General features: G+C 44.9%; 1 long non-coding RNA gene across 1 annotated transcript; it reads left to right on the forward strand.

Annotated features, from left to right (window-relative positions):
• The first annotated feature begins 2,423 nt into the window (after positions 1 to 2,423).
• Gm42400 lies at positions 2,424 to 8,597 on the forward strand. Its single transcript, XR_882263.2, has 3 exons — positions 2,424 to 2,689; positions 4,649 to 4,905; positions 8,413 to 8,597. It is a non-coding gene; the product is annotated as a predicted gene, 42400 (long non-coding RNA).

Here is an 8,597-nt window from a genome sequence, read left to right on the forward strand (position 1 = left end):
AAGAATGGTGCCACCCACGGTGGTCTGTGCCCTCACACATCAACTAATAATCACGAACATAGACATCCCCATAGCACTCCTCAACTGTGGCTTCTCTCAGACTCTAGACGGTCAAGCTGAGGGTTAAAGATGCCATCCAGATCGTGCTCTCTTGCTCTGTTCTCTTGCTCCTTACCCCCCCTTCCCCTCCAGTGCTCATGGCGGGGGGGGGGGGTTCTCTCTCTGTCTGTCTCTCTCTGTCTCTCTCTCTGTCTCTCTCTCTCTCTGCCTTTCCCTGTTTCTACTCCTTCAACTCCCCTCCCCATGCCCTGAATAAACTCTATTCTATACTTAAAAAAAAAGAAAAAGATACTATCCAAGAACTCTTCGGTGGCCCCTAACCACGACTACAAGAAGGCACATTCCCCAGTCCTGACAGCTTTGTGGCTGCGTAGCTTAGGAAGGTGTGGTCAGGCTGCCCTCGGAAATCACCCAAATGGACATAGGGTGGGAAATCCTTAGGCCACCTATCAAGGTGCAGGGACACCGGACTCCCTCCAGTGCTGCTACCACAGGATTCAGGGCCTCTGGTATAGGTGTCAAGTCCAGGTAAGTTGGCTTCCTGAGGCTGGTTTAAACGATTATATAAACTGTGCTGGAACACAGAGAGGTGAACACAGCTCTGCGTGCAGTGGACCTAGCAGACATCTCAGTGTGTGAGAGTGGTCACACAGCCACAGGTGGGAAGGAGAAGACAGCAGGAGTCTCCTGCCTTCCTGTCACACTTGCTTTTCTTCTGCTTCAGGGATAAAACAAAAAAAACAAAACAAAACAAAAAACCATGAATGTGTCACTTGGACTCCAGATAGACACCACGTTCTGGCTCAAGTAGTCTAAAATGAAAGCAAACCTCGCAGGCTTCACCCGATGCCATAGAACATCTGCATTCTAATCTCTTACCACAAAACAATCTGAACAGACCTGCTGTACAGCTCCCGGTTCCCAGAACCACAGCTCCAGCGTGTTCCGCAGACGACTCCTCAGTACCTTTCCATGTCGGCACAAGCTTTAGAGATATAGGCAAGCTGAAATCCCATTTTTTTCCGTTGGCTTGTATGAGCTTAGGCAAATTACCCACCAATATTTGTTAATGTTTATAATTTAGACCACAGAAAAAAATCTCATTTCTCAGAAAGAGGTTTGTGAAGGCCACTCGGGTTGTCTACTTGAAGTCACTGTTCTTTCCATCTAAAAACACAATGGATCTCCACAGAGCATTAGCTCTGTACCTGCCTGACCTCTGGGGGGTGGGGGGTCAGGGGTTGGAGATCCGGGGTGGAGTCAATGCTCTTCAATGTCAAATGGAACACTGTGAAATCTAAGAAGTATATCTCTCCAAGTGACCCTAGATCACAGTTCATATTCTGAATATATGAGGAGGCCAGGACCACACAGGGACTCCTGATGGGACGGATGTAGGAGAAATGACCAGTCAGGAGCTCTCTGAAGGGGCTGGTGGAGAAACAGAGCAGCATCTGGAGTCCTTCTCTAAACCGTAGACAGCAGAAGAATGGCTAGACTCCACCCATAGAGGGGGGAGGGGCAAGGGAGGGGGAGGGAGAGGGAGAGAGAGACTGTGTCTATAAGCTTTATAAGGTTGTTCAAGTCACCAACTCCTTTGCTTTGCTTATTTCTTCGTCATCCTGAATGAAGACCCTCTATATTCATGAATCTGGTAAGAATTACCTTTTTTCTGAGCGCTATCAAGTTGACATGAGCTATTTTATAATATCATAGACATATAGATGTTACATCGTATATATCTTATAGATGGTTTTTCAATTAGTCTTATGGTTTGTGTTATTCTTTTGCTTTCTTCCCATGCCCCAAGTTACTAGGCCTAGAAATAAAATGGATATCAGCAAATGTTAGTAGAATTAAACCTAGGAGAAGTCAGTCTTCAGAATATTTAGATGGGACACTTTTTCCTAGAGTTCCATCAGCATAGAAACAAAATTCTAAATGAATGACGTAACTCTGTGTTTGGTTTACAAAAGTGAGCAACTTAAAAAGAAACACTAAGGGAAAAAGCCTTTTTTCTCTCTCTGCACTCGTTTCTTGCCAGTGGGTTTAGTCACAGGACGGCTGCTAAGCAGCTTCCTAAGAAGCTCTCATGGCACACACGAGGGAGCATATGGGACCCAGCATCAGGTGCAAAGGGGTGCCTGTGACACTGATACCCAGCTTTGCTCATGTTCCCACGCCTCTTGGATGCACCACCTCCATTCTGACTCACTTTCTTAAATGTTTGCTTTCATATCTGCCAACCATTTGAATTGGTGCTTCAACTGTTCGGACCATCTGCTAAGGGAGAACTTTTTGATTATGTCACAGTTTGGGGAATCATAAATAATACAGTTTGGGACTTGGAAGAGCCCTGGGAAATCAGCAAGTCTAAGACTTGCATTCATATGCTCACAAACACTGCTCTACTCCTCTGCATAGCCGCCCAGAACTGCGTGCTGGAGATGTAGGACAACTGTCACACATGGTCCCTGGGCTCCTGGCACTTATGCTTTAGCAGAGAAGATGGATTCAAACACGTCACTGGCAACTGGAAATACAAGTGGATATGGCCGGCCGTGCAACCAGGATCTTGACTTGCAACGCAAGAAAGAACTTCAGGACAAGTCAGAGTGGAACACAACTGGTGAGCTTATTGGTTAAATAGAAGAGTAAGATGTGCTTGTGGAGACTCAAGTATGAGTGTTAGGAAAGGGGGCCCTACATACCTCAGCTGTGGCCATGCCTGTGACTGGGAGCTCTGCAGCCTAGTTCCACCTAGGCTTAGATACTAAGAGAAGCATTGCTGGTCCTCATATTTTTGTATTCACAGAATTCTTTCCTTAAAGGAGACCTTTATGCATTATGGAGACCTACCCTTAGAGAAGGGTGTGTACTGGTAAAAACATCAATCAAAAGAAACCCTAGGTGACTGGAGATCTCCACCTAAGTCATGGGTTTTGGTCCTTTTTCGTTTGTTTGTTTGGTTGGTTTGATTTTTGGATTTTCGAGACCGGGTTTCTCTATGTAACCCTGGCTGCCCTGGAACTCACTTTGTAGACCACGCTGCCCTTGAACTCAGAAATTCTTCTGCCTCTGCCTCCCGAGTGCTGGGATTAAAGGCGTGCGCCACCATGCCTGGCTGTTGGTTCTTTTACCAAGCCCTGTGGTGGTTGGCATTTTTCAGAAAGGAGAATGTGGTGGTGGGGCTTCAACGTGTGTTTGGTTAGTGATGTTGAAATTCCAGGATGTTAGCCAGTGGCAGTTAGAGATCACAACCAGGAGGGTGGGGCAACTTTTTTTTTTTTTAATGCTCCCACTAACTCTAACCAACTACTGCCTAACGCCTGCCTAACTCCTACCTCAAAAACAGATTCAAATAAGATAAAGCAGACACACAAAAGATAAGTTTTAGGTCTATATCAGGGTGATTACTGGAAGAGGAGGAAGTGAGTGGGAAAAGGTTTATCAGATGCAAAACTGGAGAAGTGATCAGGAGACCAGAATGGCAAGCATCAGCTGAGAGCCAACTGAGCCTCGGGTCGCTAGACGATATGCTAATTGCTGAAGATGTGAAAGATAGGCTCATCTCAAAGAGTTTGTAGCTTGGGTGGATGTAAATGAGTCACAAATAATTGTAGCAAAGTTGTAAATATATATGTGAAAGCCACAAAAGAGGAAATGATTGGTTCTACCTGGAGATAGGTGAGGGTATTATAGAAGACTTCCTAAAAAGGAGGAGTGTAAAGTTTACAGGAAATGTGAGAAAGGAACTGCACACAGAAGGAACAGCACGTGCGAAGCACAGCATGCGGCCTGCCAGGACCTTACACAGTGTTATATGGATGCACATTTATTTCTTTCAGGGAGAGTGGTGGGAGGTAAGAGATGAGAGAAAGAGCAGGTCAGAGATCGACTTGATTTGCAGTGCTTAGTGTTGAAGTGCCCCCTCCCCAGGCTCTGTGCACACTAGTGTTCTACCAGTGAGCTCTATCCTAGTACTAGCTAAATCTTGATAGGTTGTGCATTATGCTTTAAGGAGCTGTAACTATATCCTAGAAGCAATTATCTGTCAAAAGGAGCTAGAGGTGTATCTCAGTTGGTAGAATATTTGTCTAGCATATGTGAAGCCCTACTTTTGACTTCTGCCCTGGAGTGAGGGAAGAAGTCACTAAAAGGAAAGATCATGGTGTGAATGTAATCAATGTTTTGTTTTAGAGCAATCCTACTCTGAGCTAGCTGGTAGATATAGATGGAACAGCTGTATTATTATCAAGTCCGTATATTCCATAATAATAAAGTAAGAACATCTGTACACTATAGAGGAGGGTCTGGAGGAAGCAAGGGTGAATACAGGAGTCAGTTATTATCACTACTGTATGGAATGATGAGGGCCAGAATAAACAGGGACACAAAGAAGAGAAATAGAGCAATAAGGCACGTGGAGAGGAACTAGGTGTGTGGGGGAAGAAAAGGGGAAGGATTGGGAAGCCTATTGGGCTCCCGGTATTGGTAACTGGAAGGAAGAATTCCTTCCAAACTGGAACAGAAGCTGATAAACAGGTTCCTGAAGAAAGAGGAATGCTCATTTAGATATATCTTGCAGTTGCCTGCTGGAGATCCAGATGGAAATTTCTAGTACACATGAGTCTGGAGCCTAGATGCAATGGATGACTGGAGATAGCCATCACTGAGTCATCTGCACAGAGACGAACGCTGAAGCCACTTAGGGACACCGGCATTTAAGGATGCTGTGTGGCTCTTTCTCTGAGGCTGGATGTGATCATTGCCATCGTGATTCAGAGCAGCAGTGAGAACAGAAGACCCTCAAGACCACGCCCACTACCAGCATGGAAGTTAGGGGTGAGGCACATATTTGAGATATATAAGAAGGTAACAATCTCGTGGAGGAAGGGAAACCTCTTTGGTGGTGTGGCTACCCATAGGTTGCCCATGGTCTGGTCAGTCACCACCCACTCATGCTTTCCTGTAAAGAACCAATGTCAATTCATTGGTTCACCAAGCTAGAAGGATGAAACTGTTCCTCTGCCATCGTTTGACCTTTCTATCTGAGGTGAGTCCAGTAAAGTCACTCAACAAGGGACAAACAAAGGAATAGACTCATCCAAGAACCTAGAGAGGTGTGTTGTGTACAAATGATTAATTATGAATATTATAATGATAAATGTACATTTATTACTTTTCTCATTGCTATAGAAAAATACACTTGACAAAGGTAACTTTAAGAAGGAATGGTTGATTTGGGTTCACAGTTTGTTAGTATTGTCCTTCACAGCAGGGAAAGGCATGGTGGAGGGAGTGTGACCCCATAGTGTCTACAATCAAGGAGCTGAAAGCAATGAATACGGATACTCAATTTCCCTCTCTTACTTATTTATTCAGTCTATGACCCCAGGTATGGGATGGAACTCCCAAAACAGTCAAACCTCCTTGGAAACACCCTCACAACCATATCCAGAAGTGGGTTTCATAAACAATTCTGAATCTTGTCAAGAGGACAATTGAGATTAATCATATATATATATATGTGTGTGTGTGTGTGTGTGTGTGTGTGTGTGTGTATGTATACACACATATATACACACATATATGTGTGTGTGAATCTATGTCTATATCATACATACATACATACATACATACATACATACATACATACATATATTAACTTTTTGAGATAAGGTTTTGTGCAGTTCATGCCAGCCTCATTTGGCCTCATTCTCACTAGGAGGTTGAGAATGGCTCTGAGCTTCTGATCCCGCATTTCTGATCCTTCAGCTTCCACTCCTCAAGTGTTCATTGCAGGCATGTACCATGCCTGGTTTCATGTAGTACAGGATACTGAACCCAGCACCTCACAGACCTCACATGCAAACCTTGTATCAACCAAATTACATCCCCAGCCCAAGCATCACATCCTAAAAAAACAAAACAAAACAACAAATAATAAACTCTTCTGACTTGGGCGAGACCAAAGGTCTTTCTCACTCATGGATAGCCAATTTTTAAGATTAAAGGGTTTGGTTAGAAGCCTCTCTTTGATGGGCACACTAATCCTATCTGTCTTCTGCCTCCTTGGTCCTGAGTGGGGTCACTAGCACCTATGAATATCATAATCTTTGTTTTCTTTAGCCTTGCTGTGCCTCCTGTGGCCTCATAAGATACCATAGGAAAGATCAATAGTTCACATCACAACACAGAACAATAGAAACAGCGACCAGAGCAGAGGAGACTCACAAGAAACAGTAAGAGAAGAATGGTTAGAGGAGGAAGGAAATGGAAGCATCAAATGTTGACCAGGTAGGAAGGAAACCGGAGACAGACAGTCTCAAATTCAGCCCTGGTGAACTTTGCCAGAGTGGTGTCCGTGGAGTGCCTAAGGACAGAGGCCTGGCTGGTGAGTCAGAATGTGGGGAAATGTGTACTGCAGGGTGAAGTACTGTTTGTAAAGGCTCCCTCAGGGGGCTCGTTAAAGGAGTGCACAGGGCTGAGAGCAGGGTCTCAATCCTGCGCACTCCTGAAGAAACCTGAGCCAGTCCGAGATGGAAGCAGGTAGGGGGAAGAGTATGAGACAGAAGAGGGGCTGAGGAACAGCAGCAACAGCCTGTAGATGAACCTGGGGGGGGGGGTGCTGACCAAACAACACAGCCACAGCCAGAGCCTGGAAGGCATGCAATGAGGTAGGGCTGAAGGAACAGCCTGATGAACCATGGTGAATGAATGCTGCAAGACAAGAAGTGGATGAGAAGACAGGCCCCGTGGCCCGGTAGCCTAGTGACCCAGTGATCCTCAGAGGGAGAAGTAATGCAAGCCTCGTGCCTTCTTACCAGGTGACCTTTGGCCCTGTACACACAAGCTCCCACCCACAATCCTTGAGCTTTAAAGACCTCTCTGCTAAGATGGGGGATTTTGTGTATGTGAGTGCTTTCTTTACTAGGCAAGGCTAGATTCACATAAGAACAAGCCACCTGTCACCAAAATAGTAAGTGTACCAAGACCCCGGAGTTCAGACCCAAAAGGGCTGGAGAGTACAATGGTTAAGAGCACTGGCCAATCCTATGGTGACATTTTCTCAATTATGATTCCTTCCTCCCAAATGACCCTAACTTGTGTCAAGTTGATATAAAACTAGACAACACAACACAACACCCATACATAAACAAAATAAAAATTTTAAAAAGACCCAAGGGACTTAACTCTTCATAAAAGAGAGAAGATGGTCGGGCGTGGTGGCGCACGCCTTTAATCCCAGCACTCAGGAGGCAGAAGCAGGCAGATTTCTGAGTTCGAGGCTAGCCTGGTCTACAAAGTACAAAGTGAATTCCAGGACAGCCAGGACTATACAGAGAAACCCTGTCTCAAAAAATAAAAAAATAAATAAAAAAAAAATAAAAAGAAAGAAAGAAAGAGAGAGAGAGAGAGAGATGCCCAGACAGATAAGCACCTTGATTTGCACATACCATTTGTGAGTTTTCAGAGAACGTCTCTAAAATTCAGACTACAGTTATTACTTCACTGAAAAGATTATGGAGAATTGCCCAGAGGATAGAACATTATGTGAGAGAAGGAACAGTTGAGAGAAAGTTCTAGATAAGTCTCATGGGTTCTGCATATTCTCTGGGTCCCTTCTAAGTACCACACACATTTAACGAGGAGGTAGGTAGGATGGAGACACTTACACATATGACAAGAACTAGCCAGCCACACATGTAAGAGAAGCAGACACACACACAAAGAAGGATGCTGCAGACCATGGCTATCCAGGCAGCAGCTGCGAATAAATGTACATGTACCCACCGAGAAGGCCTTGCCTGGTCCAGCAAGTGGGAAGGTATACTTGTTCTCTACAAAGCCAGGACTTGCTTATCCTGGCTGATGATATAACAGGGCACTGATACAACCTTGTGCATGACAAAAAATAAACTGGCAAGATTGTGAGCACGGTCCTGGAAACAAAATAAAATTAAAAAAAAAAATGCAGATTCCTCTGTGATGCGGAGTGGCAGGGCTGGTGATGTTATCACTGTCAAACACTTGGGATGATCATCCCAAAGACAGGGGAGATCTCTGCATGCTCATCAGTGTGGTTTCCCTGGCTTCTACTGTCTCCAGTCCTCACCAGTGTACACACTCAGTACTCCAACAATGCAGACCTGAATGGTGGAGATGCCTATAGGCTGGGCTAGCAGCGACTTCACATGGATGACAGCAACAGAACAGCCAATAATTGGTACCTTAACAGATGGAATAGTGTTAAGTGGTTAAGTGGAATGTTAGTGGTTTACACAAAGCCTGGAGTGGTCTCACACATCATGATGTTCCTGCAAACCTCCACCATGTCCTTCTCTGCAGGGGACACATGCATCTGCGGCATCTGCTTGAAGCCCACAGTGAAGCATTTTGAATAATAATCCAGAAGCTGGATGCTTTTAAGGAAACCCAGAGGACAGAAACATGTTGCTGTCTGACTGAGTTTGATCCCTAGGATCCACATGGTGAAAGGGGAGAACCAGTTCCTGCAAGTTCTCTGACCTTTA

The sequence above is a fragment of the Mus musculus genome, chromosome 7, assembly GCF_000001635.26.
Source record: "Mus musculus strain C57BL/6J chromosome 7, GRCm38.p6 C57BL/6J".
Classification (NCBI taxonomy): Eukaryota; Metazoa; Chordata; class Mammalia; order Rodentia; family Muridae; genus Mus; species Mus musculus.